The sequence below is a fragment of the Mytilus trossulus genome, chromosome 13 (assembly GCF_036588685.1).
Source record: "Mytilus trossulus isolate FHL-02 chromosome 13, PNRI_Mtr1.1.1.hap1, whole genome shotgun sequence".
Classification (NCBI taxonomy): domain Eukaryota; kingdom Metazoa; phylum Mollusca; class Bivalvia; order Mytilida; family Mytilidae; genus Mytilus; species Mytilus trossulus.
The window spans coordinates 58,445,218-58,463,219 of record NC_086385.1 but is presented as its reverse complement, the minus strand read 5'-3'; the positions used below and the strand labels follow the sequence as shown (position 1 = coordinate 58,463,219).

Sequence of the window (18,002 nt, the reverse complement as noted above, 5' to 3'; positions counted from 1 at the left end):
TCACGAAGACAGCGAGGACCTTTCGATGTTTTGTTGCAATAGAGGTTTCTACTTACACAATTTTCGTTTTTGACCTCAAACCTATGTACATTATCGTTTGCAAAATAACATTTATTTCTTATCGCCTGTTACTAATTCAATTCTTTAATGATTACTCATAAAAAGAAAATATTTTACTATATAGATTAATAATATGAAAATATTTGTCGTTCAAAATATATATGTTACAGTGAATTTGTATAATGAGGGATTATGTTGAATCCTTCTTTTTTTCAGGGAATATGTAAAATCACTGAAATCATCTGAAAATGACCAGTGATTTTACATAATCACTGAACATTTCAATAACTATTCTACATATTTCCTAATATGATTTCAGGGATTATCAATAGTTCAAGGATCCTTTGTTTGTTGAAAAATAAACAGTATAGACAAATTATCATTTTTTTTTCTTTCATATTCCTTGCCAGGTGAAATAATTCTGCTTTTAAACACAGAGGATATTCTTAGAGATATAACCAACACAGGGTTTCGGGATAAAGTTGAAGACGTCAAAATTAATAATGATCAACATTCCCTTTATATCGATAACTTTTATATGTACTGTTTATTGCTTAAATGCCAGCGTCAATTGGATATTCATGTTCTATTTGTAAATCCAGAGCTTGTTATTTGTGGTAAAGAAGATTATGGAACATTTTTTTTGTGTTTTTTTGTCAAATGAACAAGAAAATTTAAACTTATAAAACTTATGAAATGTCATGATGATAAAACAGGCAGAACTAAGAGATGGTTTTACTGAACACTTTATTTTTCTTAAAAAAATAAATTTGATTTGATATGTAAGGATTTTTTTTAAATGTGGATATTGTGATAGAAACAGACGTGAAGCATATCATTTTAATATATATGTTGCATACATTGTGCCTAACATTTTAAAAAAAATGGGATTATCATTTTCATATATTGTGCTTAACATTTCACAATTTACGTTTATAATGATGTTTTAATATGATTTTATAGAATGAATTATTTGACTTAATTCATTTTCTTTATAAATAATACTATTTCTTCATTTCAGTTAATATATATAATCCATAACGTTTCTAGTGATCATATATAATACCTGAAAATGTAAGTGATTATATATAACCATGATAACTACTGATTATACAAATTCACTGTAACATATATATAGGTAAAAATCATTGATATTTTTGCACTCGCTAAGAAGAATAACAACTATACCGTTAGTTTTCTCATTTGAATTCCTTTTATGTTTGTGATTATACAGTATGGGGTTTCAACATTGCTGAGGGCTGTACTGTAACCTGAAGCTGTTCCAGGTTTGTGGCACTGGTTATCATACGACATTTGTTTTATAATGTTTATATTTACAAGCAGATACTATAGTTATTCAATTTAATCAAATTGAATAGTGAATAGTGCAAAGAAACACAGTTCACTATTCATTTAATAAGAAGTCATATTTTACCAGAAGTTACGATGATCTGAATTGTAAATCGATAAATGTCGTCTACGGATTAGAGTGCAACCTTTGCGGCTTGGTATACGTCGGTGAAACGAAAGGAAGGCTAAACAAACGTATGTGCGGTCATAGATCAGACATTAACCTCAATGCTAACGACATTCTATACCAGCATTTCAATCAGCCCGATCATTCCATCGTTTCTATGACAGTTCGAATTATTGAAAAAATATACCATAGCTCGAACAATCCTAATCTTTCAACGACTCTCCGTAGACAAAAAGAAGACTACTGGATTAGACAATTGGGAACTGCAACACCGTATGGCTGCAATGACAAAATTGATGGTATAGGTATTCTATCTAGTCCTTCGTGTAACTCGGTGAATGTGATGAATATTTTCAACTCGACTCCTCGACGTAGACGTAGTCATGGCCATCGTCATTATACATCACCCTCTCTGCATGATGTCTCTATTAATGACTTGCTGCCATGCATACAAAAACCGTTAGGTATTCATCACATTCGCACGAAACTTTATTCATTACCCCTTTCAAAACTTCATTTTCTGTTCAATTTATGTTTGGAATCCACTGTAACAAACCCTCATTCAAACCAATACAAACTACAAGCTATAATTTCGGATATTGCTAGTCACAGACTTTTCAAGCCAGTTCGCATTGGAAAAGATGAAAAAGAGAAAAGATCTTTTCTAAATCTTTCCTTTGCCAACAAAGGTCTCGATGGCGTCAACCTAGGCAATATCCTTCATCATAAATTAGTTCAATCGAAAATACCTCCTTATTTCCAAGACCAGTCTGTACCAATAATTTCTTATACCTATACCAAACCTATTGCAACTGAAATTTTCAATTACAAACGCGTTTTGCAGGATCTCGATATTGACGACTTCAAGTCTAAACCTCCTGATTGCACTTGTGCTAGTTCCCAATTCACATATAATCCTGCTGGCCACGTTATTACCGGTGACCTTAACATTGTTAATAACACTTCTCTACGAAACGTGTTATCGAAAGGTCCGAAATATCGTGAGCCTAAATCCATCAATTGGAAACACAACTTTAAAATTTTGATGGATTCAGTCGAGGATTATGCCAGGCAATGGGCTAAGCGCGAGAAGGAAGACGTAGACACTCTATCCGAATGGATTAAGGCAGTGAGGTCGTTAATACAAATCAGAATTAAGAAACTGAATGGGTCCATCAATGCCCATGCTACGTCAATCTTCAAAGATCCAAATGTAGCTAAACACCTATCTGACCTCCATGATGAATATGTTGTTGTCCCCGCAGACAAAGCCCCAAATAACATCGTTTTTATCTGTAAAAGTCATTACATTAATTGCTTGATAAACGAATTAGGTATAGACAATTCACTTGGAAACCCAACATATACCCTCACGACACTTACCAAAGAGGAAATCCTGGATACTCATAGGTCTGTTCTTTGTTCCTTTGGTATTTCAACCAAAGATGAAGAACTGGATCTTCCATCACTGTATTGGATACCTAAACTACATAAGTGTCCTTACAAACAACGGTTTATTGCTGGGTCTTCCAAGTGCTCCACGAAACCCCTTTCTAAATTATTAACATCCATTTTATCAGCAATCAAAGACGGGCTTCAAAGTTATTGTGAAACTGCCTATTCTAGAGGTGGCGTGAATCAGATGTGGATACTTAAAAATTCCAAAGATCTTTTAGAGTACATACAATCTAACTCTCTTTCATCTTGTAACAGTATTAAAACATTTGACTTTTCTACTCTTTACACAAGTATTCCACATTCCAAACTAAAAGACAAATTAAAAGAGTTGGTATTACTTTGCTTCATAAAAAAGAATGGCCAACGTAGATACAAGTATCTTGTATTAGGGAGGGATAACTCATACTTTGTAAAGAACCATTCTGATTCAAACAAAAAATTCTCTGAAACCGATATTATCAAGATGCTTGATTTCTTGATTGACAACATATTTGTTACGTTCGGAGGACGTGTTTTTCAACAGACTGTCGGCGTCCCAATGGGAACAAACTGTGCCCCTCTACTTGCTGACTTGTTTCTTTATTATTATGAGGCTGACTTCATGCAGGAACTTCTTAGGAAGAAAGATAAGAAGTTAGCAATATCCTTTAACTCTACTTTCCGCTATATAGATGACGTTCTTTCACTAAACAATTCAAAATTTGGTGACTATGTGGATCGCATCTATCCCATCGAATTGGAGATAAAGGATACAACAGATACAGTTAAGTCGGCTTCATATCTTGACTTACATCTAGACATTGACAATGAGGGTCGGTTGAAGACAAAACTTTACGACAAAAGAGATGATTTCAGCTTTCCAATTGTGAACTTTCCATTTCTAAGTAGCAACATTCCAGCAGCACCTGCATACGGGGTATATATCTCCCAATTGATACGATATTCCCGTGCATGCATTTCCTATCATGATTTTCTTGATAGAGGGTTACTGCTCACAAGGAAGCTTTTAAACCAAGAGTTCCAAATGGTGAAGTTGAAATCATCCCTTCGTAAATTTTACGGACGCCATCACGAGTTGGTTGACCGTTATTGAATAACCGTTTCACAAATGATATCGGATATGTTCCTTACGTCGTAACTACAATCCCCTTCCATTTCATGAATTTGACCTACCGAATTAGACTATTTACCGGATTTGTAATCACATAAGCAACACGACGGGTGCCGCATGTGGAGCAGGATCTGCTTACCCATTCGGAGCACCTGAGATCACCCCTAGTTTTTGGTGGGGTTCGTGTTGTTTATTCTTTAGTTTTCTATGTTGTGTCATGTGTACTATTGTTTTTCTGTTTGTCTTTTTCATTTTTAGCCATGGCGTTGTCAGTTTGTTTTAGATTTACGAGTTTGACTGTCCCTTTGGTGTCTTTCGTCCCTCTTTTATTGACTATACTGTACGATATCATTTATATATGCCGGCCGGGCGGTATCAATTATTCACTATATAATACTGTGCGAGATCATTTATACACTCAGCTGCCCGATATCAGTTATTGACTTTACGGTACGTATCATAAATACACTCTACTGCCCGATATCAGTTATTAACTATATTGTACGAATCATTAATACACTCTGCTGCAAGATATCAGTTATTCACAATACTGTACGAATCATTAATACACTCTACTGCCCGATATGAGTTATCAACTATATTGTACGAATCATTAATACACTGTGCCGCCCAATACCAGTTATTCAATATACTATACGAATCATTAATACACTCTACTGCTCGATACCAGTTACAAAATACTGTACGAATCATTATTACACTCTGCTGCACGATATGAGTTATTCACTTTACTGTACGAATCATTAATACACTCTACTGCTCGATACCAATTATTCACAATACTATGCAAAGAATTAATACATGCAAACTCTGCAGCCCGATATCAGTTAATCACAGTATTATATGAGATCATTAATACATTGTGCTGCCCGATACCAGTTATTGACTATACTGTACGATATAATTAATTTACTCTGTTGCCGGCCGGTATCAATTATTCACTATAAAATACTGTGCGAGATCATTTATACACTCTGCTGCCCGATACCAGTTATTGACTTTACGGTACGAATCATGAAGACACTCTACTGCCCGATATAAGTTATTAACTATATTGTACAAAATTATTAATACAACCTTCTGCTCGATATCAGTTATTGATTATACTGTACGACTAATTATTACACTCTTCTGCCCGATTTCAGTTATTCACTATCCTGTACGAATCATTAATACACTCTGCTGCTCGATATCAGTTATTGTCTATACTGTACGAATTATTATTACACTTTTAATACACAGATTTTGCTCCATGTTGAAGGTCTCGTCGTAACTTTACTGAAAACGTGCAATACAAGCTTCGTATTCTTCTTTAATTGGCGCTTGCTGTGAATGTGTTTGCCTTTCGTTCCTTCCTGATTTTCATCTCTTCTTTAACGACATCCAAAGCAAACCTTTGATCACCTTCGTTTGTTCGGATGTTTGTAAACAACAGGTAGGTAGTCTGTTTACTATATACATGATATACTGGATTTTTGATTTGACTATAAATATTTACGTCAAATCATGTCAATTCTTATTCTCCAATTCAATCCCAGTATTTATTAAACATATCGAAACTCCGACTACCTATTACTTACAAACATCCACGCAAACACAGCAAGCAAGTCCCTTTTTTTGGTTTTTCGTGCTTTTATAGAAGAGCTGTAATACATTCCCTGTTATTCTCTTTATAACATCTTTAGATATAAGACATAATCGCACCGCAGGTAAAAAGTAAAATCACAAAAATACTGAACTCAGAGGAAAATCAATTTGGAAAGTCCATAATCACATGGCAAAATCAAAAAACAAAACGCATCAAAAACGAATGGACAAGAACTGTCATATTATCACTTGTGATTGGTGTAACTCTGTCACGATGTAACCCCGTATTGGACCATAGGGTGTTTGTTTATTTCATAGGGGTTTATGACGTGTTAATGGTGACGTCATCTATTATTGTTGTCATAGCCATAAATAAGTAGTGCTTTTGCTAATTAATATTCATAATATGTAAACGAGAATTGTACCACGTTTGAACTAGACTGGCTTGATATCGTTTAAATCTGTCAAACACGGATATTATAAGTTGCCCGTCACAGAGTCCTTGTTTATAACTACTCTGATATTTCCGTTCAGTTGCCAAGCGGTCACAATCAAAATAATGAACGCGAATTAAGTGAATTTTTCGTGTTCTCGTGAGTTTATTCTTCTTATTATTCTTAGCATTTTAACTTTACGTGGGAACCTAGAGTTCAACGACTACACAAACAAGGTTTGGACTTGCTTATTCTTTTGACAACCAAGTTTCACGTTCACCCCGGCATCTTGTTTTTCTAATGACCTTGTTAGCCCATTTTCAACACGAAGTTTGCAAATTTTACGTTTCAGCAATTTTAGCCTGTATCTTAAACTGCAATGTTAAAAGACTCTCGCTTCGATTTTCAAAATAGCTCAGAAACCTTGATTTTTGCAACGGCAGTCATCATGTTTCGTTTAAGTGGTGTATATTATTGTGTTTATTCATTTTCTGCCCTGGCAACCTGTCTTTCACTTTTTTCCGTATTTTTTCAATATGATTTCCATTAACCGTATCCGATTTCATTAGTATTATATTCAAATGAGCAAAGTGGCGTTGACTTCTGGATATGTTCTGTTTCATCGCTTATTTTTCAACAAACAGTTCAGCGTGCGATAAATTCGTTATACGGTTAACTAATAACCCCCTACGTATTCATAGAGTGTGAATAAAATCCGACCTCATCCAGTTTGGATTTTACTAATCCTCTATGGATCAGTAGCAAATAATATCACTTATGAGATATGCAGTTATCACAACGTCCATTGCAAACTCGTCCTGACTATCGTTGTCCATTTCGTGTTTTTTTTTTGTTGTTGTTGCCGTTGGGTTGATGTCTAAATTGCTAACGTTTACGTTTCATTTTTCTAACAGTTGTTTATGAAAATATATCAGTAGGACAACCGGATGCGCCTGAGTAAGGATTTTGGCACTCCGTGATACGGTTCACTAGTCGACGTTGTCAACACGTTATGGCGGCCATTATTTGACGTTGGATTTGGTATTCCACGCTGGAAAGTTTCATTTAAGACATTCTTGGATGCTTAAAATGTATGCCACACAACAGCAAAGGTAAAGGTTTATCCCAGATATTTCAGTCATTTTTTTTCAAAGAGAGTCGTATGCATGAGGACGAACATAAAATTATTGTTGTTTTATCGGACTTGGGAAGCAGTTTGAAAATAATTTACTTTGAACAAGACAGGATGAAAATTAATATCTGTTGGAATTTTCACTAGTTCTACCGAAAAATACTTCCGATCTAGCAACAATTTCTACAACTAAGATAGGCTTGACATTTGATTTTTTGTGGTTAAAAATCCATTCGTGTAGTTACAAAAGTTTTGACATATGATCATGATGATTAATTTGATCAAATCAAGATATATATAAACTGCTGACTTCTATATTCCCACACTACATGTGTTACAGTTAATCGTTTTTTTTTTTACGAATAGGTTTTGGATTTACAAATAATTTGACATGAGCGTCACGGATGAGTCTTGTGTATACGAAACGCGTTTCTTGCGTACTAAATTATAATCATGGTACCTTTGATAACTATTTACAACACTGGGTCGATGCCACTGCTGGTGGACATTTAGTCCCCGAGTGTATCACCAGCCCAGTAGTCAACACTTCTGTGCTGACATGAATATCAATAATGTGGTTATTTTTTTTATATTTCGTGTTTACAAATCTTTGAATTATTCGAAAAATTAAGTATTTTCTTAACCCAGGTATCGATTACCTTATCCGTATTTCATGTATTTGGCACATTTTTTTAGGAATTTTGGATACTCAAAGCTCTTCAATTTTGTACTTTTTTGGATTTACAAATATTTTGATAAAAGCGTCACTGATGAGTCCTCTGTAGACGAAACGCGCGTCTGGCGTACTAAATTATAATCCTGGTACCTTTGATAACTAATTATTGTAGAATACAAATGATGTATGTGCAGCCGCATTTGATTTGTTAATATATAGAAAAATACAAAACACGAATCCTTAGCGTCAGGAGTGATGAATGGATAAATGTAAAAGAAAATATAGGAAGGTTAATGCAAAACCTATTTCGAATAGTATTGAAATATCCATCCTAAAGTCGACTAATTAGCATTACATATAGATATTTAAAGGGCAAGAAGTAGTTTTCCATGCATTTTTTTAAACAATTGATTTCAGGCACGTAGGTTATATTTTTTTTTCGCTTTCTTGCATTTGAAAAAAATTAATGTATTGCAGACAGAATTTTCGGAAATGATACTTATACAGTTCAATTTATAAAATACTATAGTACTTGAAACAATCATCTTTAAGAAAAATGTGTTTCTTGGTTGCAAACATGACAGTTTATTACGGAATTTGTTACATATAGGCATAATGAAAAAGAATAATATATACAAATGTAAATTAAATGAAACAAAACTACATATGGTTAGGTTCAAGAATAGAACAAAGAAACACCAATTTCTTTCACATTATATTGCACAGAAAAGTAACAGAGTCAAAGTGTGTAAAACATTTTGGGTCTCCCTTACATGTAAGATTTAATTAAGTATTGTTTCATATAAATGAAAACTTTTATTTTGATTTTTAAACCGAAGCTCTCTAAATTTTTTTTTTGCATAGGCAAGTTAGTTTTCCTACCGAAGGTCTCCAATCGTTATTGGCTAGGATTGTCAGTTTTCCTACCGAAGGTCTCCAATATTTATTGCCAGGAATTGTTAGTATTCCTACTGAGGGTCTCCAATCTTTATTGCCTGGGATTGTCAGTTTTCCTACTGAGGGTCTCCAATCTTTATTGCCTAGGATTGTCAGTTTTCCTACTGAGGGTCTCCAATCTTTATTGCCTAGGATTGTTAGTTTTCCTACCGAGGGTCTCCAATCTTTATTGCCCAGGATTGTTAGTTTTCATACCGAAGGTCTCCAATCTTTATTGCCTAGGATTGTCTTTTTTCCTACCGAAGGTCTCCAATCTTTATTGCCCAGGATTGTCAGTTTTCCTACCGAGGGTCTCCAATCTTTATTGCCCAGGATTGTTAGTTTTCCTACCGAGGGTCTCCAATTTTTATTGCCTAGGATTGTCATTTTTCCTACCGAGGACCTCCAATCTTTATTGCCTAGGATTGTCTTTTTTCCTACCGAAGGTCTCCAATCTTTATTGCCCAGGATTGTCAGTTTTCCTACCGAGGGTCTCCAATCTTTATTGCCCAGGATTGTTAGTTTTCCTACCGAGGGTCTCCAATTTTTATTGCCTAGGATTGTCATTTTTCCTACCGAGGACCTCTAATCTTTATTGCCTAGGATTGTTAGTTTTCCTACCGAAGGCCCCAATCTTTATTGCCTAGGATTGTCTTTTTTCCTACCGAAGGTCTCCAATCTTTATTGCCCAGGATTGTCAGTTTTCCTACCGAGGGTCTCCAATCTTTATTGCCCAGGATTGTTAGTTTTCCTACCGAGGGTCTCCAATTTTTATTGCCTAGGATTGTCATTTTTCCTACCGAGGACCTCTAATCTTTATTGCCTAGGATTGTTAGTTTTCATACCGAAGGTCTCCAATCTTTATTGCCTAGGATTGTCTTTTTTCCTACCGAAGGTCTCCAATCTTTATTGCCCAGGATTGTCAGTTTTCCTACCGAGGGTCTCCAATCTTTATTGCCCAGGATTGTTAGTTTTCCTACCGAGGGTCTCCAATTTTTATTGCCTAGGATTGTCATTTTTCCTACCGAGGACCTCTAATCTTTATTGCCTAGGATTGTTAGTTTTCCTACCGAAGGCCCCAATCTTTATTGCCTGGGATTGTCAGTTTTCCTACCGAAGGTCTCCAATCTCTATTGCCTAGAATTGTTAGTTATCCTACCGAAGGTCTCCAATCTTTATTGCCTAGAATTGTCAGTTTTTTTCTACTGATAGTCTCTAATCTTTATTGCCTAGGAGTATCAGTTTTCTACTGAAGGTCTCCAATAATTATTTTGCCTAGGATTGTCAGTTTTCCAACCGAAGGTCGGCCGTTCTCTCTGGACATTACGCCTTACTCATCCAAAAAAACTGAACTGATCTTTGACCACTACAAAAAAGCAAAATATTGCCAAAAGTGGTTTTAAACGCCAATTAGTAAATCGGTTTATCCCTCATTCTCGCCTTACTAAATGATTTTTTTTACATATGACGTTATATTTTATATAAGGCTACTTAAAAATAGTTTAGACCTTTTTTGCCACTTCATTCTCCACTTGATTTAACAAAAGCATATATACCTTATGCATTGCTATGTATAGCCGAGAAAATAGCGTAATTAATAAAAAAAGCTATTCACCCCGATTGCAAAAAGACTAAACTAGTTTGCAACTAGTCGAAAATATTTTCGTCTTTTGGATATGGGTATTTTCCCAGCTGACCGGACGAATAGTCAATACATAGATGAACTAATAAGGTTTGACCACAACAAATAATTGAAATTACAAAATCCTTCTGATCTTAAGCATTTCAATAAATTAATGCAATACGTAATATAGTAATTAAGTTATTCGATTAACTAATATTATCAAATTTCATAATAATGTAATAAACTAGGACATATTTCATGATATTGTGCATTTTTCTATTTGCCTCGAGTGTCCAACATCAGTAATCAATCAGATACAAAAGATACCAACGTGTTGCATTCAGTGTAAATTTAATTCTTTTTACAATAACAAATAAATAAAAAATAAGATAATTGCACATATAAAAATTAATGTATTGCAGACAGAATTTTCGGAAATGATACTTATACATTTCAATTTATAAAATACTATAGTACTTGAAACAATTATCTTTAAGAAAAATGTGTTTCTTGTTTGCAAACATGACAGTTTATTACGGAATTTGTTACATGTAGTAATAATGAAAAAGAATAATATATACAAATGTAAATTAAATGAAACAAAACTAAATATGGTTAGGTTCAAGAATAGAACAAAGAAACACCTATTTCTTCAACATTATATTGCACAGAAAAGTAACAGAGTCCAAGTGTGTAAAACATTTTGGGTCTCCCTTACATGTAATATTTAATTAAGTATTGTTTCATATAAATGAAAACTTTTATTTTGATTTTTAAACCGAAGCTCTCTAATTTTTTTTTTGCATAGGCAAGTTAGTTTTCCTACCGAAGGTCTCCAATCTTTATTGGCTAGATTGTCAGTTTTCCTACCGAAGGTCTCCAATATTTATTGCCAGGAATTGTTAGTATTCCTACCAAGGGTCTCCAATCTTTATTGCCTGGGATTGTCAGTTTTCCTACCGAAGGTCTCCAATCTTTATTGGCTAGGATTGTCAGTTTTCCTACCGAAGGTCTCCAATATTTATTGCCAGGAATTGTTAGTATTCCTACCAAGGGTCTCCAATCTTTATTGCCTGGGATTGTCAGTTTTCCTGCTGAGGGTCTCCAATCTTTATTGCCCAGGATTGTTAGTTTTCCTACCGAAGGTCTCCAATCGTTATTGCCTAGGATTGTCTTTTTTCCTACCGAAGGTCTCCAATCTTTATTGCCCAGGATTGTTAGTTTTTCTACCGAGGGTCTCCTTTTTTTATTGCCTAGGATTGTCATTTTTCCTACCGAGGGTCTCCAATCTTTATTGCCTAGGATTGTTAGTTTTCCTACCTAAGGCCCCAAACTTTATTGCCTAGCATTGTCAGTTTTCCTACCGAAGGTCTCCAATCTTTATTGCCTAGAATTGTTAGTTATCCTACCGAAGGTCTCCAATCTTTATTGCCTAGAATTGTCAGTTTTTTCTACTGATAGTCTCTAATCTTTATTGCCTAGAATTGCTAGTTTTCCTACCGAAGGTCTCCAATCTTTATTGCCGAGAATTGTTAGTTATCCTACCGAAGTTCTCAAATCTTTATTGCCTAGGATTGTCAGTTTTCCTACCGAAGGTCTCCAATATTTATTGTCAGTAATTGTTTGTTTTCCTACCGAAGGTCTCCAATCTTTATTGCCTAGGATTGTTTGTTTTCATACCGAAGGTCTCCAATCTTTATTGCCAGGAATTGTTAGTTTTCCTACCGAAGGTCTCCAATCTTTATTGCCAGGAATTGTTAGTTTTCCTACCGAAGGTCTCCAATCTTTATTGACCGGATTGTTAGTTTTCCTACCGAGGGTCTCCAATCTTTATTGCCCAGGATTGTTAGTTTTCCTACCGAAGGTCTCTAATCTTCATTGCCTAGGATTGTTAGTTATCCTACCGAAGCTCTCCTATCTTTATTGCTTAGGATTGTTAGTTTTCCTACCGAGGGTCTCCAATCTTTATTGCCTAGGATTGTTAGTTTTCCTACCGAGGGTCTCCAATCTTTATTGCCTAGGATTGTTAGTTTTCCTACCGAGGGTCTCCAATCTTTATTGCCCAGGATTGTTAGTTTTCCTACCGAGGGTCTCCAATCTTTATTGCCTAGGATTGTTAGTTATCCTACCGAGGGTCTCCTATCTTTATTGCTTAGGATTGTTAGTTTTCTACTTAAGGTCTCCAATCTTTATTGCCTAGGATTGTTAGTTATCCTACCGAGGGTCTCCAATCTTTATTGCCCAGGATTGTTAGTTATCCTACCGAGGGTCTCCAATCTTTATTGCCTAGGATTGTTAGTTTTCCTACCGAGGGTCTCCAATCTTTATTGCCTAGGATTGTCAGTTTTCCTACCGAGGGTCTCCAATCTTTATTGCCTAGGATTGTTAGTTTTCCTACCGAGGGTCTCCAATCTTTATTGCCCAGGATTGTTAGTTATCCTACCGAGGGTCTCCAATCTTTATTGCCAGGATTGTTAGTTATCCTACCGAGGGTCTCCAATCTTTATTGCCCAGGATTGTTAGTTATCCTACCGAGGGTCTCCAATCTTTATTGCCTAGGATTGTTAGTTATCCTACCGAGGGTCTCCAATCTTTATTGCCCAGGATTGTTAGTTATCCTACCGAGGGTCTCCAATCTTTATTGCCTAGGATTGTTAGTTATCCTACCGAGGGTCTCCAATCTTTATTGCCTAGGATTGTTAGTTTTCCTACCGAGGGTCTCCAATCTTTATTGCCCAGGATTGTTAGTTATCCTACCGAGGGTCTCCAATCTTTATTGCCTAGGATTGTTAGTTATCCTACCGAGGGTCTCCAATCTTTATTGCATAGGAGTGTCAGTTATCCTACCGAGGGTCTCCAATCTTTATTGCATAGGAGTGTCAGTTATCTACTGAAAGTCTCCAATCTTTATTGCCTAGGAGTGTCAGTTTTCTACTAAAGGTCTCCAATAAATATTTTGCCGAGGATTGTCAGTTTTCCAACCGAAGGTCGGCTGTTCTCTCTGGACATTACGCCTTACTCATCCAATAAAACTGAACTGATCGTTGACCACTACAAAAAAGCAAAATATTGCCAAAAGTGGTTTTAAATGCCAATTAGTAAATCGGCTTATCCCTCATTCTCGCCTTTCTAAATGATTTTATTACATATGACGTTATATTTTATATAAGGCTACTTAAAAATAATTTAGACCTTTTTTGCTCTAGGAACTGCTGTTTATGATGATAGTTATAATCCAGATAAGTATGATGCTCACGCAGCTAATCAACCAGAACTTGATAATGGTCACGGGGCTCACGCAGTTTATCAACCAGAACTTGATAATGGTCACGGGGCTTATAATCAAGCTAAACAAGGTAACAGCATTATAATTTTACTACACTTTTCTAAAATTACTTACATTTTTTACCAGCAAAATTTAAGATCTCTTATTGTTGTGCCCTTCCATAAGATTTTAATTTTATTTTGATTTGAGAGTCACCAATAGTCTTAGATAGGTGAAACGCAAGACTTAGTCTTAATCGTATGACTGGTTTCTTTTACGAGATTGTGTGTTTAAGTTGAAGATTACAAGTTGTTTATATACCTAAAAGAAACTTTGCTTAAGCTAAAATTGTCACTTCACTTTATTAGTGATTATATGAGATATGTTAAAAGATGAATATCTGATTAATTGTGGTTCTACTTTTATTTTACTACCGTACAGATGCCTTCTGTTATTTTTAATATCAATTTTCATTTCAATTTTAAAATTTTTAAAACCATTGCTTGGATAGTTAATTCCCAATTCATTTGATCTTATTTAAGGTTGTACATAACACTATAAAGCTTGAATTGACGCTTGAAAAATCTGTACGTTTTAATCATAGTTAAATTCGAATCTGTTATCAAAGTTTTGATTACTCTCTAAAAGAAACCAAAGATTTTTTTGTAATTTAACCTGCGCGGGCAATATCTCGAAGCAACCAATATCACCTGGTCATCCAATACAAGGCCTGAGTAAAATTGTCTCGGAAACTATTCGGATATATCACAATTAATTCAATTATGGTGTCAATGTATTTAGTATATGTAAGAGAATGATAATTCTTTTCTTGAAGAATGGGATAATCATTCTCTTACAAAGTTAGAATATTGTGAAGTTATCAAGGCTCAAATGATCTCTAGATTGATTGTAATCAATGTTAGTGCATTGCTAATAATAAATACATGACGGAACGGATATGTGATCTCTGCGCCGGAGATTATTCCTTCCTATGTATATCATTTATGATTTAGTTTTAGGTATGTAAATGCTTTCTTATAATTTAGGAAAATTTAAAAAAAACTGTGTTTTAGACATGTTAGAATTAAGATGACACACCAGTACAATAGAATAGAAGGAATTGTATGATTCCTAGTTGTGAGAAGGAATGCAATTTATGTAATGTTTAAGTAAGGAATTATCTTTTTGTTTGGAAGTTTATTACAGTTTAAATTAACAAATTCAAAATTTCTTTCACAGCAAATATATTAGTTTAGCTGTTAACACGAAATACTTCTTCGTTGTGACAAGAAAATATTCAAAGTGAATGCCTTTTAATTAAAAAATTGTTACAAAATTATATCAAATATCAGGTCCTACAATTCCATTGGTCGGGAGTACATTGCTATATTCTAATTTTATATAAACAATAAGAAATATGTGATAAACGTCTCTTACACATGTTACAGCAAAGCAACGACGAAAATACCCAAGACGTCTGAAGGACAACATACTATTTTCAGAAATTAACAGGCTTTTTTTGTTTGATTTTTTAAATACACGTTTTAAATCACACTAATCAACAAGTCAAAGGAAATATTGTTATAGATGACATTTCTATTTCAGATTGTCACCGTAAATGCATGGAAATAATTGCGCATATAGGTATACTATTTGCTTTTTTGTTTATCCTGTTTCACTTTCAAAAAACTCAATTCAAAAATACTTACATTTTAACACCGTCAATCAAATAAATCTTATATATCATTTAATCTACGACAACATTCAAACAGGAATATGCAATGTTATAACTGTAATCAAATACAAATGTTCGGATCTTGTACAAAATATACAATATACGTCTATCCAGATTGAAAAAACTACCTTTGACGGATTTGGCTAAACTTTTTGGACCTTTTGGATTATAGCTCTTCATCTTTTATATAAGCTTTGGATTTCAAATATTTTGGCCACGAGCATCACTGAAGAGACATGTATTGTCGAAATGCGCATCTGGTGCAAGAAAATTGGTACCGTTAACTTTATTTGACTGCAATGCACTCACAACCACTTAATTCTGCTCTTAGTACCTTTTCTTATCAACAAAACAATTGGATGCATTTAATGTCGCATGACAGTATGTCTTAATTTTCGATTGATTATTCTTGATTAGAAAACTTAAAGATGACACATGTGACGTATCCAGTAATTGACATGCAAGGATGCATGCAGAATTGTTAATGGTAAGTGAATTATTTATTAGGGCTAATATTCATATATTTTGTCAAATTCATTATACTTATCTGTCTATATAGATATTGTCAGCAGAGATTTGTCGTCATTATAAATTTATAAAATAAAATCAACTATTAATATACGATGCCATGAGTTCCTATAACAGAACATTTATTCATTTTTTGACATTTTGTTATGTAACGTTTTAGAATTCATGTTAAAAAAGCTTGTCTGAGGAAATATCGTGTATTGAGGTTCAACAAACGAAAACACGTTGTTTATATTTTTTGTACTAAGAATAATAACTTAACCTTAAATACAGATGTACTGTACACATATGTGTTCAAGAAATATTCGAATAGTGTAATCTTGTTCCGACGAAACCAAATGATATATATTACCACAACATAAAGTCAATCATATTCTGATTAATTTCAGGTTCCAATGCATACGGATGGAATCGGTAACCAGCAGTGTCTTATGAAATGAAATAAAATAATCTTACCTGTTTATACCTTTTATTGACAGATTAAACTTAAGTGTTTGTATTTGACTTGATGGTTAATATAACTGAACGTTCACGCTTCTTTTGTCTTTTCTGATTGTAGATTTACCGTTCCTTTATGCAATTGAATTAAACAATAAACAGTTATATACGTACACTATGTCATCAGGGACATTATTTAAGGTCAAGGAACAGTAAATGGGCTATGTCGCAGATTTTGCTAAAAATTTACATACAACCTTGGCTCGTTGAACTACAACTGAAAATCGAAAAAATAATACATTTATCTCTTTTATTATCTGAAAAATTGCAGATTGATTTCTTTTAATATGGGTGAATATTTGTATAGAAAGTACATAAAATCGGCGAAAAACCTTCTAAAATTTGTCTTAAAATCGCCAAATCAATAATTCTACTCCATAGATTTTTCTTATAAAACTATATATTGTTGACACATAAATTTCTGTTTTAATGATATAAAATAATCATAGGGTCACCGGCTTCGTTTTTTGTCTAATAATCAATTTGATACCTTGTTGGTAGTGAAAAACGTCAAAAATCAACGTTTTACGGCCTGCAGCGCGATAACGTTACGATTATTTCGACGTTTTGTCGGATTTTTTCACAAAGAACGCAACTTTGAATGATGTATACCGTTAAAACGAAGTCGGTGACCCTATCTTTATTTTGCATCATTATAACGGGAATTTATCTATCAACAAAATATAGTTTTTTAAGAAAAATCTATGGAGTAGAATTACAGATTTGGCGATTTTAAGACAAATTTTAAAAGGGTTTTCGCCGATTTTATGTGCTTTCTATACAAATGTTCACCCATTTTGTAAGAATTCAAACAGTAATATTTCAAATGATAATTGAGATAAATACATTATTTTTTCGATTTTCAGTTGAAGTTCATCGAGTCGGAGTTGTATGCCAAATTTTACTGAAATCTGTGACATAGCCCATTTACTGTCACTTGACCTTACTGTTACACACTCAAACCCGTACGTTGATGTCAAACTGACAATGTCATGGTTAAAAACGATAAAGGTGTAATACCACCAAGTTATGGTTTGTCACATCCGGTTGTACACGAAAGTAGGTCGAAAAAAATATTCCCTAGAATTTGACAGTTGTAGGTAATTAATCCTACATTGTATTGCAGTAAAACTAATTCTGTGTCATAAACATATGTCTTGGGTATTTCAAAACACCATTATTTTTTATTTGTGATTTTTATAGAAAATTTTGTAATCTAGAGGTTACATGATGACTAAACCTTGTCCAAGATAGAATAAGGGGAGAAATTTGATTTGTTAACTTCCAATGATGGTTATTTTCTTATATGCAATAACATTTTATGTGAAACATTTTCTATAGAACTCGACAGGATAAAACTTTACCCATGCCAAGTATTTCTTTATTTGAAACAAAGATATATTCTGAAAAATTGTTTGAAAAGTGCAAATTTAACAAAGACTAATAGGGGGAAATCAATG

At 34.1% G+C, this 18,002-nt stretch overlaps 2 long non-coding RNA genes across 2 annotated transcripts; both read left to right on the top strand.

Moving 5' to 3' along the window:
- Nucleotides 1-13,721: 13,721 nt before the first annotated feature.
- Nucleotides 13,722-15,425, top strand: LOC134695226 (uncharacterized). Its single transcript, XR_010102738.1, has 2 exons — nucleotides 13,722-13,872; nucleotides 15,387-15,425. It is a non-coding gene; the product is annotated as an uncharacterized LOC134695226 (long non-coding RNA).
- A 379-nt stretch (nucleotides 15,426-15,804) lies between these two features.
- On the top strand, nucleotides 15,805-16,660 carry LOC134695109 (uncharacterized). The gene is made up of 2 exons (XR_010102697.1): nucleotides 15,805-16,003; nucleotides 16,434-16,660. It is a non-coding gene; the product is annotated as an uncharacterized LOC134695109 (long non-coding RNA).
- Nucleotides 16,661-18,002: the final 1,342 nt, after the last annotated feature.